Source organism: Sceloporus occidentalis, unplaced genomic scaffold (genome assembly GCF_023333645.1).
Source record: "Sceloporus occidentalis isolate IW3139 unplaced genomic scaffold, rSceOcc1.0.p SCAF_5, whole genome shotgun sequence".
NCBI lineage: Eukaryota > Metazoa > Chordata > Lepidosauria > Squamata > Phrynosomatidae > Sceloporus > Sceloporus occidentalis.
This window is the reverse complement of record NW_028316985.1, coordinates 31,373,084-31,390,443: the sequence shown is the minus strand read 5'-3', so window position 1 is coordinate 31,390,443 and position 17,360 is coordinate 31,373,084.

Here is a 17,360-nt window from a genome sequence, read left to right as displayed (position 1 = left end):
GCACAAGGGTAGCCCCATGTAGAGCACGTTACAGAAATCAAGTCGTGAAGTTACCAGTGAATGTACAACAGTTTCTAGGTCCTTTACTTCCAGGAAAGGGCACAGCTGATGTATCAGCCGAATCTGATAACAGGCGCTCCTGATCGTTGCATTCACCTGATTTCTCATGTGAAGCGACGGATCTAGGAGCATCCCCAGACTGCGAACACAGTCCTTTGTGGAGAGCATGACCCCATCTAGGACTGGAGGTTGCAACCCTATACCTGGTTTGGGGGCCACTACTGTAACTACTAGACATCCCATCTGAAGAAAGCTGATGCTCCTGATTTCCTAACAAGAGTAAAATCCTCCCATCTCCATATCTCTAAATGGAATGAGTAGGCACACATGGCAGTCCTGAATGTCCCCCCCCCCACCCCCCGATTCATACCAATTTGTTTCCTACTTCATTTGAGGATGAATAGAGTGAACTAAATGAATCCCATTTTCTTCAGTGTTCCATTTATTGACATGAATGGCTGCACATGCCTAATTGAAGGAAAATGGAATACAAGCACATGGTTCCACAAACATATCCAAATTCTTTTAAAAATAGAAATAATGATCTTCTAAGTTATCCACTTCAAGAGCTTTAACTCTTTTTCTGGACTGTAATGATGATAAAATCATTACAGTCAAGGTCTGTTGTCCCAGCCCAGGATTTCCTCTGCCCCATCTCGATTTCGCCCCATTTCACTCGCTGCCCCTCACTCCTGGAACCTTCTTCCCCCCCGAACAAGAGCCATCACTTCTTTAACCAGCTTCAAAATGGAGTTGAAGACTGTACTGTTCAGAGAAGCATTCCCAGGCCTTGCATAATTGTCGCTTGCCTCCCTGGATGAAGATTAACCATCCATTATGAAGCCAAGCCCTCCCTCCAGTCCACTGGCCTTGGTCCAGGCCTTGGAGGTAGAGAGGAACTGCTGGACCTCATCCCCTTCCCCACCACTACTCCCTTCTCCTTTTGTGTGGTGTCTTTTTAGATTGTAAGCCTGAGGGCAGGGAACCGTCTAATTAAAAAGACTGTATAAATTTACAGCGCTTTATAAATAAAGGTTAATAATAATAATAATAATAATAATAAGGCGATTTTTTAAAAAAAATTGTACATTATCTTATTTGACTTACACTATGATGATTCAAGAGAGCCAGTGTGGTGTAGCAATTTGAGCATTAGATTATGGGCCTGAAAAGACAGGCCAAAATAAAGCCGCTTCAGGTCATTTTGGAGGTATGCTGTTTAAATGCTGCATGTGTCCTAAGAGGCTGGAAGCTGTGCCAAAGCCATGCTCCAGTCCTAAGGACTGGAGTGCAGCTTTGGCCGAGCTTCTGGCCTTTTAAAATGCATGTGTCATTTAAACAGCATACCTCTAAAGTGACCTGAAACATTTTGACCTGTCAGTTCGAGCCCTATGACTGTGGAGATCAGGGTTAGATTCTACACTTGACCATGGAAACCCATTGGGTGAGTCACACACTCTCAGCCCCAGAAAATCCCACGATAGGTTTGTCTTAAGGTTTGTCACCATAGGTTTGAAACAGCTTGAAGGAATGCAACAACAACAACAACAACAATTCAAGAGAGGCAGTGTGATATAGTGGTTTGAGTGTTGGACTATGACAGGCTTAGATTTCACACTCAGCCATGGAAACCCATTGGGTGACCCACACATTCTCAGCCCCAGAAAACCTGTGCTAGGTTCACCTTAGAGATGCCATAAGTCAGAAACAACATGAAGGCACACATCAAAAACATGAAGATTCAATGATTTATTAGCCATCAAAGGAAAAAAGTGTAACATTGTTTAAGAAATGGTTGTAATTTTTAATACAAGTTTATAACATTATTCAGAGTGACTGTTCAATTTCTTCTTTTCAAAACTGCATTATTTTGCAGGGTTTTTTTTAAAGCTTAGTTTCATGTTTTGCAATGCTTGCTACAATTCAACCCATTTTTTTAAAAAAATGTTATTGAAAGGAAAATGGAAAGGGAAAAAACATAGATCTGTACAAGAAATGCTTAGTCTGTATAAGATCGTGTAAGTTGTACTTCCTTCTCCTGTAAAAGTCTTTAGGGCCAGAAAGAGGTAAAGGGACTGGAGCTCGATGGCTTAGAAGAAAATTGTTTCCAGATCATGAGGCGTGTTCCCCAATTGGGACATGAGCCAATTCAAACATCTGCAATCTCAGAACAAGAACAGGAAACCACTTGATTTCAACACAGACTCACATGTCCCACAGTGACTTAGCAAAAAATGCTCTCAAGACTGAAACTTTGACTCAGCAATGGGAAGAGGCAACAAAAAGCTACCATGACACAGCAAAATGCACAATGAGGCGCATGCCTTGAGAGGCTGCTGTCAGCACAATCCCCAGACATCTATTTTTCTTCCCGTGTAAGCTACTAAAAAAGGATTGCCAGAGTCTCTAATTCACAACAGACACACATAGTTTTCTCTGCTAGAAATCTCTCTGTGACATGACAGAAGAATCCATTTAAAAACAAAATCCAGTCCAGTTCCACATTAGTGAGGAAGAATTTGTGATATCAAACTCAAGGTAGAGAAGAAGCAAGAAGAAATCTTTACCTTCAAGGCAAAATGGGGCCCTCCAGATGTTGTAGGACTGCGACTCCCATCAACATAGTCAATGGGGAAGAATGCTGAACATTGCAATCCAGCATCATCTGGAAGATAAATTTTGCTCATTTCTACTGCAAAGTGTCTAAATGGTGATGATTGTAATATTTAGTTTTTATTTTTAATCATTCAGGTATGCTGAAAGTTGAGATGAGATAGGATGAGATATGTGTCTTGACATTTCTTTGTAGTTCTTGTGTGCCTTTAAGGTTTCTTGGATTTGTACTAAGCCTTTCATAAGGTTTTCATTTATGCCAAGGAAGTTTGTCATTGCCTTCCTCTAAGGTTGAGAGAGTGTGACTTACCAAACATCACCCTGCAAATTTCAATGGCTGTGTGGATTTGAAGCCTTGTTTCCAAAACTCAAACCATTGTATTGTTGTTGTTGTTGTTGTGTGCCTTCAAGTCTTTTCTGATTTATGATGATCCTAAGGGGAACCTATCATGGAGCTTTCTTGGCAGGTTTCTTCAGAGGGGGTTTGCTATTGCCATCCCCTGAGGCTGAGAGTGTGACTTGCTCAAGGTCACCCAGTGGGTTTACATGGCAGAGCCAACATTTCACTGAGACACATGTGCAAGCAACATTAGGATGTGATCAAGATGGCCAAAGTTGTTAATAGGATATTGAAAGGAAGAACAGATACATTAGAAGGTGCAGCAGTTTGCATTTGCCTGAACCCTCTGGCAAGAGCAGATACCAACCCTCTTCTCCTGCTGCTGAATTAACTCAGTGCAAAGTGCTTTTGTACTTTGAACTCACTCACATCAATTGAAGAATGCAGAGTACAAAGGAAGACAGTGGGAGGATGAAAGAGAAACTGGGACATTTTAAAAGCAGCTGAAAAAGCAGACAACTGAGGATTAATCAGGACTGACCCTTTCAAATCAGGACAGTTTGAGGGAATGTACAGCACACTCAGGGACATAGCCAGGATTTTAGGAAGGGGGGGGGGGGTCCAGACTAAGTGCCACCATTATAATGGGGCTTGGGCACGGTGGCACAGCAGCACGCACCATTCATTTTTCTAATGGAAAGGGGGGGGGGGTCCAGGCCCCAAGAACCCCCCCCCCCCCTTGGCTACGTCCCTGGCACACTGGATCCTTTGACACTCCTTTGTTGTTATTGTTATGTAGAATAGAATAGAATCATAGAGTTGGAACAGACCGCAAGGGCCATCCAGTCCAACTCCCTGCCATGCAGGAAATCTAAATCAAAGCACCCCTGACAAATGGCCATCCAGCCTCTGTCTAAAAACCTCTAAGGAAGGAGATTCCACTACACTCTAAGGGAGTTTGCCTAAGGTGAACCTATCATGGGGTTTTGTGGGGCTGAAAGTGTGTGACTCATGCAAGGTCATCCAAGGGGTTTCCATGGCTGAGCAGACATTTACAGCCTGATATCTAGAGTCATAGTCCAGAGCCTCATTTTCACTAAGTTTTAAACTGGTTTGCAAATTGGTTTGAAGTGGTTTAAATTACCCTGGTTTGCACTTTTGGAGAGGAGGCCATGCACTGGACCCATTTAACCCACGTCTTTTGACGCTGATTTTTTCTGTGTCTTTTTGGATAATTTGATTCTGCGCAAGTGTGAACCAGATACGGATCAGAATCGATTTGAAGAATCGATTTGAAGAATTGAATTCACGAATCAATTCAGTGTCAATGTGAATCAGATGCGGATTGGAATCGATTTACAATGACATAAGGGGTCACCAGGTGGGAAGCGGAAATTAACAACCTGTGTCCACCCACCCTTTGACCCTCCCCCTCTCTCTTGGCCCAGTGCCAGAAGAACATAAAAGAGATTGCAGTGATAGACAGAGAAAAAAAAATCCTGCTGAAAACGCTTCCAATTGAACCGATTCATTTGCCAATGTGAACTACAAGTGGGTTATTTTGAGAGACTCCCACAGGAAACAGTTTAAATTGAATTGATTCATTCGTCAGTGTGAATCACAAGTGGGTTATTTTATTTTGTTTTACAGCAAGAAAATATGATTGGGACAAATGTAGTGTGAACCATGCTTTGCTGACGAACCGATCTATCAATTTGGATCGCAAAGCAATTTATTTGTAAGTGGAAATGAGGCACAGTGTTCAGTTCAAACTACTACATAGTGCTGGCTCTCTTTTGACATTCCTGTTGATAGCAAATTATCCTGCTCTGCATCAGATCTCTAGAGAGAAGCTCAGCAATTTCCCTTCAGATTCTGGCTCAGCTCTCATCTCTCCCTGCTCCCTGTTCTGCAGGAAGTACTTTGGAATATTTAGCTCCCCTGAGAAGTATTACCTTAATGTTCCAGTCTATTAATATTCAGGTTTGAGATTCTGGTCAAGCAATGCCTTAAGACAGTGTTCTTCAACCTGGGACCCTTCAAATGTGATGGACTATAATTCCCATCATCCCCCAGCCAGTATAGTAATAAAGGAGTTGCAGCCTTCCCCCCATATCTGTAGGGATGCCGTAAGGCAAACCCATGTTGTTAGTGCTAGTCACACTAATCTGACAGCAATCCTATAACCAAACTCTGATTATCTGAGTTTAAGGCTTGGCCAATTAACCTTGTGCCAGTTCTTTGTGAATCATCCAACAATGTGATTGCTTGTTGGTAGCATGCAATGTGTGTGAAATCACCTTTCTGGTGGCAAAAAGTGGTTGTACTTGACTTTCCCCAAACATTGCACTTGTAAAAACAACTTTGACCTCAAATAACATTGAAACCTTTTAGCGATGAACAGCAATATATGCAAGTGACAGGAAGGGCACTGATAGTCATTACAGCGCAAATATTTCTAGCCATCAGCAGTTCATAAAGGGTTATTCCAGATTACTGTATATACTCATATATATGTCTAGAAATTTTTGTCAAAAAAGTGACCCCTGAAAAAAAAAATTAGTTGTCTTATCCATGGGTCAATGTAAGTATTGTAGTTTAACTCTTATTAAAAAGGTACCACCCCCTGGTGAAAGGCAAAAGAGTTCAATCTGTCCTGCAAGCATTCACCCTCCACTGCTCTCTCATCCATCCAGCCTTTAGTCTGAGCACAAACAGTTATGCCTGCTGGATTTTTGCAAGTTCTTTGGCATTGTACTGCCTTGCTTCATCCTTTAGATCCTTTGTTACATGCTCTTAAGTTTTATCTTTGACTTCTACGTGGGTCAAATCACAGTCTGTAATTTTGGCCCCATCTTGCCCTCGACTTGTACATGAGGTCAATTTGTAGTCATGTACAATCAGCCCTTCTTATACAAGGATTTCTTATACACGCTTTCAAGCATTCACGGTTTGAAAATGTTCAAAAAAAGTATAAATTTCAAATATCAAATCTTGATTTTCCATTTTTTATAAGGGACACCATTTTGCTATGTCATTATATTTAATGGGACTTGGGCATCCACGGATTTTGTTATCCACGGGGGATCTTGGAACCAAACGCCAGTGTATAACAAGGGTCCACTGTATATATGCCTGTTGTTAGCATTTCTGAAAAGAGATTAATACCCAGTCTTCAACGCTGGAACAAAATCAGGGCTAGTGGCAGATCTTTGAGGTGGTAGAATGGATTGTGAGCCAGTGTGGGTGTAGTGGTTTGTGCATTGGACTATGACTCTTGAGCAGTTTTGCCAATTTTCTGCGAATCCGGGGAATTCAATTAATTTCTTTCTGGAGATTTTGATGGAATAATAATAATAATAATAATAATAATAATAATAAATAAATATTGGGGAATTCTGGGGATTTGGGATTTTGATAAAACATTCCAGGGAATATCTTCGAGGCTTGTTGGCAATACTATTCTTGAGACCAGGATTCAAGTCCCTGGCTCAGCCATGGAAACCCACTGGCCTTGGCCAAGTCACACACTCTCACCCTCAGAGGAAGGCAAACCCCTTCTGGAGAAAACTTTCCAAGAAAACATCTTGATATGATGTGAAGGGACACAACAAGAAAGGATTGTCTCACTTTAAACCTTTGACTGATTGAAGGGAATAATAAAGCATTATGGGCAACAATGCTGGGTTCACCAAAGATGCACTCAAATAAAAACAGGTGAAAGATTCACTTCAGGTATTGAAAAACAGGTTTTTAATCTTTTTTAAATAGTGCAGGGATGGGGTGCAACTAACAAATCAACTTAATTATGATAATTAAACAGGCACAAAAGGGCAAAAGTAGAACATAAGGGAAAATCAAGGTAAGAAACCCAGCCTTCAGGTACAAGAATTTCTGTATGTATACTTCATTGGCAATTCAACAACCAGTTTCTAAATCAATAACAGATACACAGTCTTAACTAGGATTAGGGTGCGCCATGATGAGCTTTTACCAAAGTATTCATAGTGGAACATACTAACAATGAAAATCTCCCAAATAGATTCTTTAGAAGAGAAGAAGAAGGAAAATATCGAAGCTATCAAATCTGTTTGGGAACTTTTCAAGATTAGGTCTATAAACTGAGAACTAATATCCTTACAGACAGCTAGATAGAAGACAAGAAAAGAGGGGGGCTGGTTTGGGCTCCTCTAAAAAGACTTTGTAAAAAGGCACTTCTTTCTCAGAGGCTTTGTTAACTGAGGTATGTCTGTAACAAGTACTTATTAATTTTAAAAACTTTTTAATAATAAGGAAAGCATGATAAAGCCTCTGGAGAACGGTTTGCCCTTATACATACAGAGCAAACATTGCAAACTGCCGGTCATTTTCAAAATCACTAGTCAGTAATTATATACTTTAAAAATGCTCAAAGTATGTGTTCTTTTGTAAATGAAAAAAGTTTGGATCTTACTTCTGCTTTCTGAAACAGCACTGCTGTGAGACTTCTAAGCATTGCTCAACAGTTAAGTAGGATAGTGCCCCTTTCTTTCTTCTCCTGGAAGTTTCTGTATCTACCACTTCTCTTTGCCAGGAAGAAATACAACTGGTGCAGTTTTCCCCAACATGGAGGAGTGGTTACAGGGACAATGCCTGCCTATATTATAGTAGAGAATTCCTGAGATGAGCCACAGTGTTTGTGTGAGGAATTGTGAGGGGACAGAAACAATTGAACAAAACTCAAAAGTTTGTCAGTAGTGCAGCCAAAAGAATAAATCTGTCCCTCCTACTTAAGATAAACCACAAAAAGAAGAAGAAAAAGGACGCTGAAGAGCAGAATGTAAACTTCATTTTGCCAAGAAACAGGATGTGCGTCAGCAAAAAAGAAGAGAACAGAGTTTTGCAAGCATACACATAGGCAAATATAGAAATAATAAGAAAAATATAAATCAAGGGTGGGAGTTATGTGGCTTTTCTTATATTGTTGCATTGCAGCTCCCAGCAGTCCTTGCTACTAAAATGGTAATGATGATGAATGGTTGGAGTTGCAGTCTAACAACTTCTGGAAGGATGAATGGTGAGAAAGGGATCCAAGTATGCACTGTTGAAAAGAGCCTTAAAACCTATGATGTCCCTTCTTTATCCTAGTGCAGCAGATAGATGGGTGCACTATTAAGGCACCCATGAGTGCTTCCAGGTGCGGGGATACTACTAGTCAAACGGATTGTGCAGTTATTCCACTTTTTCCTTTGGAACAGATATTTTATTTTGGGAATAAAGGCAATGGAAGCAGCTGTGGTAAAATGCAAGAGGGTCACAAGTGGAAGACAATTTTGCTCAGAATCCCTGATAAAATTCTATGAAAAAGGGAGGGTATTTAACCCCGAATCTGATCCCCATTGCCCCAGAATCATTCCCATTCAGTTTCGAATCTGAATCAGGTTTTATTGTATAATCAGGATTATATGCCTATAAACTGGTTTTAAAAAACAGTAGGTTTTAAAGCGAATTATTTTTGTTCCCAGGGTCCGATTCGCAGTATCCGAATGGGAACGACAAGGGTGTCTGATTCGGGAACCTGGAGATGGGAGGAGCAGCACTCAAGGGGCTGGCCTGGGGGTGTCACCCTCTTTGTTCTCTTTCTGCATCGCCAGCACCATTTTCTTCCATAAGCATAGCCTTTACCCTGGTGGATTGCAACCTCCCCTCTGGTCCACATTCATAGACTGATGTGTGAGGAGAGCCATTGAACATCATTTTAAACTATTATTTTTTCTTCTTTTGCCTCTGCCTGAGCGCCTGAGCAGCAGATGGGCTTTGCAGGACATGCCTGCTTGATCTCTCCCCCCCCCCCCAGACAGCCCAGGGAGCAATGGGGCAGGCAAAGGGATTTGGGGGAATGGAGGCTCCTTCCCTCTTTCCCAGAGGAACTATGGGAAGACACAGGAGAGCCTGGACGCCCAGGGATCTGAGGGGGGGATCGAGCCTTCTCTTCTCTCTTTCCCAAAGGGAATCTGGGAAGACACAGGAGAGCCTGGACGCCCAGGGATCTGAGGGGGGGGGATCAAGCCTTCTCTTCTCTCTTCCCCAAAGAGTCTCTACCCACTGAAGCCTGCTGCCTTTCCCCCTTGATCCGATTTGCTAAGCCTGGGCTTTGAATGCAGAGTCTTTCTCCACTGAAACAGTAGGTTTTATGTGTGTGTGTGTGTGTGTGTGTGTGTGCATATATATATATATCCCAACCCTGGACTTTGGATGCAGAGTCTCTCTCCACTGAAACAGTAGGTTTTATATTTGTGTGTGTGTGTGTAAATTATAAAGTAACAAGTTTTTTAATTTATGGAAAAAAACTCATCTGTAGTTCCAAACCCACTGTAGAAATAATACAGTTTGAGACCCCTTAACCTGCCCTGGCTCAGTACTAAGGAATTATGGGAACTGGTGTGTTTGTGAGGCATATATTCTCCTCTGCCAGAGAGTGCTGGTGCCATAATAAACTACCATTCCCAGGATTCCCTAGCACTGAGTTATGGCAGTTAATATGGGAAGACACAGAAGAGCAAGGGGTTTAGGACAAATAGAGGCTCCTTCTAGTCTGGGGAGACACAACAGAAGAGCCTTGGATGCAGCCGATTTTCATTGGCTGCCCCACAAAAAAAAACAAAAAAACCTCCAAGAATTGTGATGTCTGAACCCTACGCGCTTGATTGACAGCTTGCGGACACAAATGGGAACGGGGAGCAAATTAATCCACTTTAAAATAAAGCGATTTAAAATAAATGGGAATGAAAACAGGGTCTAAATGAATCGAGGTAATTTGCCCCTTTTCGTAATGGAAACAATGGAAAAAATTTGAATTATTCCGGAACATAATCTGAATCAGAATCGCGCCAATATAATCCATTTTATCTGCCAAGTGGGAACACCCTCCCCCCCCCCCCCCCCCCATATGACTGAAAGTCAGCCTTGGATTTGAATTTAACTGAAACAGGCTGCGGGCTTTGCATTGTAGAACTCTGCTGACATCTGCTGGTTCACTTGGTCATGGATATGCACTCTTAAATGGTAAAAGAATGAGATTCCATTTTCTATGTTGAAAAAGGTGTGAAGTTGGTAAGTAGCAGTTTGAAAGCTGTAATCCTGGGACTCTTTTTTATTATTATTAGAAAGCACTATGGCATAATCTGCCCCAGCCTTGGATGTTTGTTTTCTCTGCAGTTTAATAATAATAATAATAATAATAAAAATAATAATGATAATTTATTACCTGCTTCTCCCCATGGATTGAGGTGAGGAGCAACAACAGATTAATATACAACAGAACATCAGTTAAAACACATAAACCAGCTAAAACACATAACATCAATCTCACAGAGATAGACTAAGCTGGTAGACTAAGCTGGTAGTCTCAAAGGTGCTACAAGATCTCTCTACATACTGATTCTACAGACTAACACGGCTATATCTTTGAACAACAATATAGTTATATCCCACCTTTTCTTCAGCCCTGGAAGTCAAGGTGGCTTACAAAAGTTAAAACAGATACATCATATAAAAGTATAATTAAACTATCAACAGAACTGAAATCAGTTGAAAGTATGACCATTAAAAAGAAAACATCATCAGCAAAGTATATAGACAATATAATACGTGAAAGCCCTTTCTCCATTGAGCAATCGTTCAGCAAAGGCCTGTCAAAACAAAAATTCTTCACCTCTTTAAGGCATTCTGTATATGCAGACCAGAATTTGGAAAACAACTTTTTAAAAGTCATTTATTCGTATTACTAAATCAATGGAAAAGTGACTTGTTGCTCATTACGTTCTCATTAGTGTTAGTAGCATAATATTTTTAAAAAGGGAAGAAAATCTTGTGAAAATGTCTTTAAAATACCTCTAGAAACTAATTCCTGAAATAACTAGAAATCATTGCTTATCATATCAATAAAATAACTTAAAGTATCTTACTTACCTAAAGTATCTTATTTGTGTTGCTTTTGAATTGTAACTTGATTACACCTTCATTACCCAGAACATAACTAGTTGCAAGTAGTTACCTTTCCAAGGCATTGGCCCTGGGCATCACCTGCCATGTAGTCCTTCTGTTGGCAGAACAGGCAGATTTGTATTTTGCCAGCATTGACACAGGCAGGTTATGGTGCTGGGAAATATGGTTTTACTACCAGCTACTTGGATCCATTGTATTTGCACCTGCTCTGTGAAATATGACCATATCAATTTCAGCAGCATCTGCTGCTTCAGTGGCTCCAATCACATCTTTTGTGGTAAACAATATGGCTTCCTCATCATTCAAATAAGGTTTAATTGATTTACTAGATTTAATTTTTAATTGGTCCAATTGTTCAGAGCTGAACTATCTGTCCACCGTAATATCTAGTTCATTCAGTAAACAATTGTGGCAGATACCATTGAGACTACTGCTGCTGCAGCAGCATACACTTGTTATGGGCCTTTTCCCTCCCTCTTTTTAATTTTACCTGTTAGTTTTGTTTATTTGATCAATCGGTTCTTTCCCTCCATTTTATACATAGAAACTCTTGCACTTTTTGCTTTCTAGCTCATGGTAGCACATAACACCAGAGCTTGGATTACAACTCCCAAACTCCTCCAATTAGTTTGCCCTATGGATTCTGGGAACTATAGTCCAATACCTAACTTTTCTAGGTTGTAGTTAAAACTGCTTTTATGTAGGAAAACTGGGGACAAGGAGTTTAATTAACTACTCTAATTATATACAGGTAGAATAGCCAAAACAGTGTAGGAGTCAAGAGGAGAATAGCATGCTGGCACAGGTGAGAAACATGCTTATATCTTCTCTTATATTCCTTTCAACCAGTGGTTCTCAACCTGTGGTCTTCCACATTTTGGACTCTAGCTCCCAGAATTCTTCACCATTGGCCAGACTCTTTGGCACTCTGGGGAGCTGAAGTCTAAAATATCTGGAGGGGCAAAGTTTGAGAGGCATTTGTCTAGACCAAATTTACAGTCCTCTCTCCATTCTTGCGGTCTTCAGACTCGCGTCCCTTGCTTATGCGTGAAGGATGAACAGAGGGAGAATGAATGAATGAACCTCTGTGCCTCCACACACCTGCGCCAATATTCAAGCCAATGGGGCATGAATATATGCGAAACTCCATTTTCACGAGGGGGTCTGTAACGGATCCCCTGTGAAAAAGGAGGGGCGACGGTACACAAAAATGGTGGCTCACAGATGGGTGCCGGCCCACAAGCCATGGGCTGCTGGTCCCTGGTAAATTTCCTGGAAAAAACAAAAAGAAACAATTGCAACCAATGAACACAAACATGGTACCAGTCCTTGGTACGTGGTGTATGTGTGAAATGCCAGTCCCACACATCAGCTAGCTTGACTTTAGCATACACCTGAAGTTATATCCCTTTTCAGACCTTGGAATTGGACTTCATGGAACTACCTATCAAGGTTATTGGTAGATGTGGTCTGAAACCCTGTGTCTGGAAGCGTGTGCTCATGACCTCTGAGCTCCACAGCAGGCAATGGCCTCCTGCTCCTGGCATTTACAGGCAGATACTGGGGTGCTCTGGGACAAAAGTGTCTGCAAAATATGACTACGATATTTTACCTGTTCATACTCTTTTTCACCACCCTAGATGATCATTGCCCTTCTGATGCTTTCAGGGCATTCCTTGCAACATCTCAGGCATTGCTGAGTGCCTCCAGGCTTCCTTTCCCTCTGCAGCTAGCTCTTACATGTCAAGGCAATGCCTGACAATATCGTGATCATGATGGGATGGTTTATTTCCAACAGTTCATGAAATGCCAAGCATCAAAATGGTTGAATCCCTCCCTTTTCCAGCTGCTCATGTCCCAAAGTAAATGTACCTGGTTCAATGGTGCCTTCATGGCAAACCTTGGGAGCAGAAGTCCAGGAAGCCAAACAGCAGAATGAGCAGGAAGCTTCCAATGCTGCAGAGCTGGCTTGCCAGATTTTAATGACCTTCTCTCTCATCGCCCATCCCTTTCTGGCAGGAGGACTTTCCCAGTTAATACAGGGGTGTTTTATGTATAACTCAATGGGGGGTGGTACTTGAACTGGAAGCATGTGTGCATACATTTGTATGCCCTTGTAGCTGTACAGAACATCCCCATCCTCTTCCCTGCAACTGTGACCATGATAAAGGAGAAAAACCCTATGTGGATTTGAGCCAGTAATCCTTGGAGAAACTCTTATTTATTTACGGTATTTATACCCTGCCCTTCAGCCCAAGGCTCTCAGAGCGGCTTACAATTGTTAATATTTTTAATTAGATGGTTCCCTGCCCTTAGGCTTGTATTTCCCATATTTGTTATTTCTTTGCTCTCCCCCTCCCCTTCCTTTGATGTAAAATGTTTTCCAGTGTGGATCTCAACCTCAGTTGGTTTCAGCATATAACATCATAGGGCTCCCATGGCTATATCTAACCTGTGACCACTCCTAATTTCTCTGTTACTTGCAAACAGGGAGCATGGCAACACGATGGACACACTCCTGGCCTAGATTCTCTTCACCACCCATGGTCCATATGGAACATGAATTTTGGGGGCATCAAGTGGTAAAAGTTCATAGGGATGCTTTATATGCACCTGCCATTCTGCTACTATTTGAGAGGCACACTTTTCCTCCCCTCCTCCTCTTAGATTCTGTGACTACAGTACAGGGGTAGGCAACCGTTTTGAGCCGGGGGCCGGGTTGCTGTCCCTCAGACAACTGGGGGGCCGAAACCAAAAAATAAATAATTAAATAAAATTTTTAAAATTTAAATAAATAAATAAACCGGGACAAATGTAGGACAACATTTTCAAATGGTGGACACTTTTTTAAAAAAAGTGGAGGACATGCAAAAAAAATTTGCTGATTTTTAAAAAAATGTTAATAGAAATGCATGTTTCTGAGGTGTCTATAGACAATTGCCCCCTTGCCCCTGCGCGCAAGAGGCCAAAGGCCCCGGCGGCAATCGGCGGCAGGACCAGGCTGGGGCTGGTCCCAAGGCCTCGCCGGGCCGTAGGTTGCCTACCCCTGCTATAGTAGGTAAAGCTGTTCTCCAGAAGCAACACTGGTGTATCTGAACCCCACCATAATTAGTGTATAGCAGGGGTCGGCAACCTACGGCCCGCGGGCCGGATCCGGCCCGCGGAGGCCTTTCTGACGGCCCCCGCGCAGTCCTGCCGCCGATTGCCGCCGTTTCCGTGCCGCTCCGGGCGCCATTTTATTTTTCAAAATGGCGGCCGAAGTCTCGTGCGACCTTTCCCAGGACGGGAAAGGTCGCGCGAGACTTCGCCGCCATTTTGATAAACAAAATGGCGGCGGAGGAGGAAGAGGAGGGCCGCGCGGCCTGGGGTGGAGGAGGCAAAGGATGAAGACCGGCGCCGCCCTCCCCTACCTCCCCGTGGGGCTCTGCGCGGCTCTGCGGGGCCCTGCGCGGCCCTCCCCGCCTCCCCGCGGGGCTCCGCGGAGCCATCCCCGCCTCCCCGCGGGGCTCCGTGGGGCCATCCCCGCCTCCCCGCGGGGCTCTGCACGGCTCCGCGGGGCCCTGCGCGGCCCTCCCCGCCTCCCCGCGGGGCTCCGTGGGGCCATCCCCGCCTCCCCGCGGGGCCCTGCGCGGCCCTCCCCGCCTCCCCGCGGGGCTCCGTGGGGCCATCCCCGCCTCCCCGCGCGGCTCTGCGCAGCTCCGCGCGGCCCTCCCCGCCTCCCCGCGGGGCTTCATGCAGCCCCGCGCTGCCCACCTCCTCCTCTGTCTCCTCCGTCCTGGCCCCAGGCCGCGCGGCGCATGGAGGAGGGGGAGGAGAAGAAAGAAGAGGAGGAGGAAGAGGATGGAGGAAGAGCAGGAGGAGGCAGCAGCAGGAGGAAGAGGAGATGGGGGCAGCAGGAGGAGGAAGAAGAAAGAGGAAGAGCAGGAGGAGGAAGAGGAGAGAGGAAGAGCAGGAGGAGGAAGAGGAGAGAGGAAGAGCAGGAGGAGGAAGAAGAGAGAGGAAGAGCAGGAGGAGGAAGAAGAGAGAGGAAGAGGAGATGGGGGCAGCAGGAGGAGTAAGAGGAGAGAGGAAGAGCAGGAGGAGGAAGAGGAGAGAGGAAGAGCAGGAGGAGGAAGAAGAGAGAGGAAGAGCAGGAGGAGGAAGAAGAGAGAGGAAGAGGAGATGGGGGCAGCAGGAGGAGGAAGAGGAGAGAGGAAGAGCAGGAGGAGGAAGAGGAGAAGGTGGTGAGTGGCCAGAGGCCACATGGGTTTTTTTGTTTTATTTTGCATTCTTTTTAATTGCTAACAAGTCTCCCTTGCTTTGACAATGATAGTGTGGTGGTGATGGTGATGAGTCAGCTTGAGAAGCATGCAACTACTGTTTCAGAAGCTGAGAGAGTGTGACCTTGCAAAGTGTGTTTTGTGTGCTTTTAATGCTAACAAGTCTCCCTTGCTTTGACAATGATAGTGTGGTGGTGATGGTGATGAGTCAGCTTGAGAAGCATGCAACTACTGTTTCAGAAGCTGAGAGAGTGTGACCTTGCAAAGTGTGTTTTGTGTGCTTTTAATGCTAATAAGTCTCCCTTGCTTTGACAATGATAGTGTGGTGATGATGATGATGATATTGATGATGACAATGATGATATAAGCCAGCTTGAGAGGCATGGAGGCACTGTTTCTGAAGCCAAGAGAGTGTCACCTTCCAAAGTGTGTTTTGTGTGCTTTTAATGCTAACAAGTCTCCCTTGCTTTGACAATGATAGTGTGGTGGTGATGATGATAAGTCAGCTTGAGAAGCATGCAACTACTGTTTCAGAAGCTGAGAGAGTGTGACCTTGCAAAGTGTGTTTTGTGTGCTTTTAATGCTAACAAGTCTCCCTTGCTTTGACAATGATAGTGTGGTGGTGGTGATGATGATGATGATGATGACAATGACAATGATATGAGTCAGCTTGAGAGGCATGCAGGCACTGTTTCTGAAGCCAAGAGAGTGTGACTTTCCAAAGTGCCTTTTCTGTGTGTTTTTGGTTCTTTAATGGTGATATTGATATCAGAAAGCCTCTGAGGCAAGGCCAATGTAAATTGCTGTGATTTTTACAAACCCATGCACAGTGAAGAAAAACCAAAGTCCCTTGACCAAGTACACATTTCTGAGAAGTACACTTGGTGCAAGAACGGTGAAACCACCTTGACATGTTCAATATGCATAGCCATGTTAAACCATGCTAAGTGTTAAACCCAAGGGGTTTGGTTATGGAATAAGCCTCTGAAATATGCAAGAGGCCATGTTAAGTAAAGCCATGTGAAATGCACAACTGTGCTGTTGTGTGTGTTTTGGAATGCAGGTTGGGGGTGTTTGTCCAGAAAGGGACCGAGGAGGAGAGGGCGGGCACATGCCTCCTCCTCCTTGCAGGGCTTCGGTGGAGGCTCCGCCCCAGAGGGTGGCTCCGCCCTGGTGGGTGGAAGCTCCACCCCCTGGCTTCGGCCCCCCGACTTGTCTGAGGGACACCAACCCGGCCCCCGGCTCCAAAAGGTTGCCTACCCCTGGTGTATAGGATTGCTCTGTTAAGGCACCTCTTCACATGCATTTCCTGTTTATTGTGGAACTGAATTAAACATTTGGTAGTGTGTAGTTTATTTGCTAAGTGAGCTTGGAAGTCCATAGGGTTGCTGCTTTCAGTTGACTTTTGTCCTATACCTCTCCTGGATAACATAGGTAGTGTTATTCCTTTCTGTGTGCTGGGGGTGTCACCAATGCTAAAGCATCACATCCTCCTCCCTAATGGGGTTTCTCCCATGATGTATTTTACTGGAGCAACATGGGCTCCAGTAAAAACTACTAAAGGCTTCTTTTATCTTACTACAGTCATACAGGAGTTGATTTGATTGGGTGAAGTTTTCTAATAGCCAGAGGAGCCATCTCTATGCATTTCTTTCCTCTCTCCATTCCAGAGGCCTCAGTCTGTCTTTGAGTTAAATCAGTTTTAGATTCTTTACACATGCTAATTCAAATGTAAGCAAATGTATAGCTAGCAATTAAAAACCCTACAAAAATCCATCTGGCTAAACAAAAAGTTCAATACAGAAAATGATAGGTTCAGTCAGTTTCAATTGTAATTTCTGGGTGCCAAGCTTTGCATTAATACAAACCTATGCTTTCCCACCTGGGATGGACAGAAAAGAAGGAAAGAAATCTATGCACCCCACATCTGAATTTTGCAATCAAAGTACAGTGGGCCCCCCACATTTGCTGGAGTTAGGGGCACAGGACCCCCATGAAAGTGAGAAAACTGCAAATAAAAAAAAACACACCTTTTTTTTTACCTGAAATACCTCTCTAGGAATCTCTAGGTCCTCCAACACGACTCTATTATCAACTTCCAG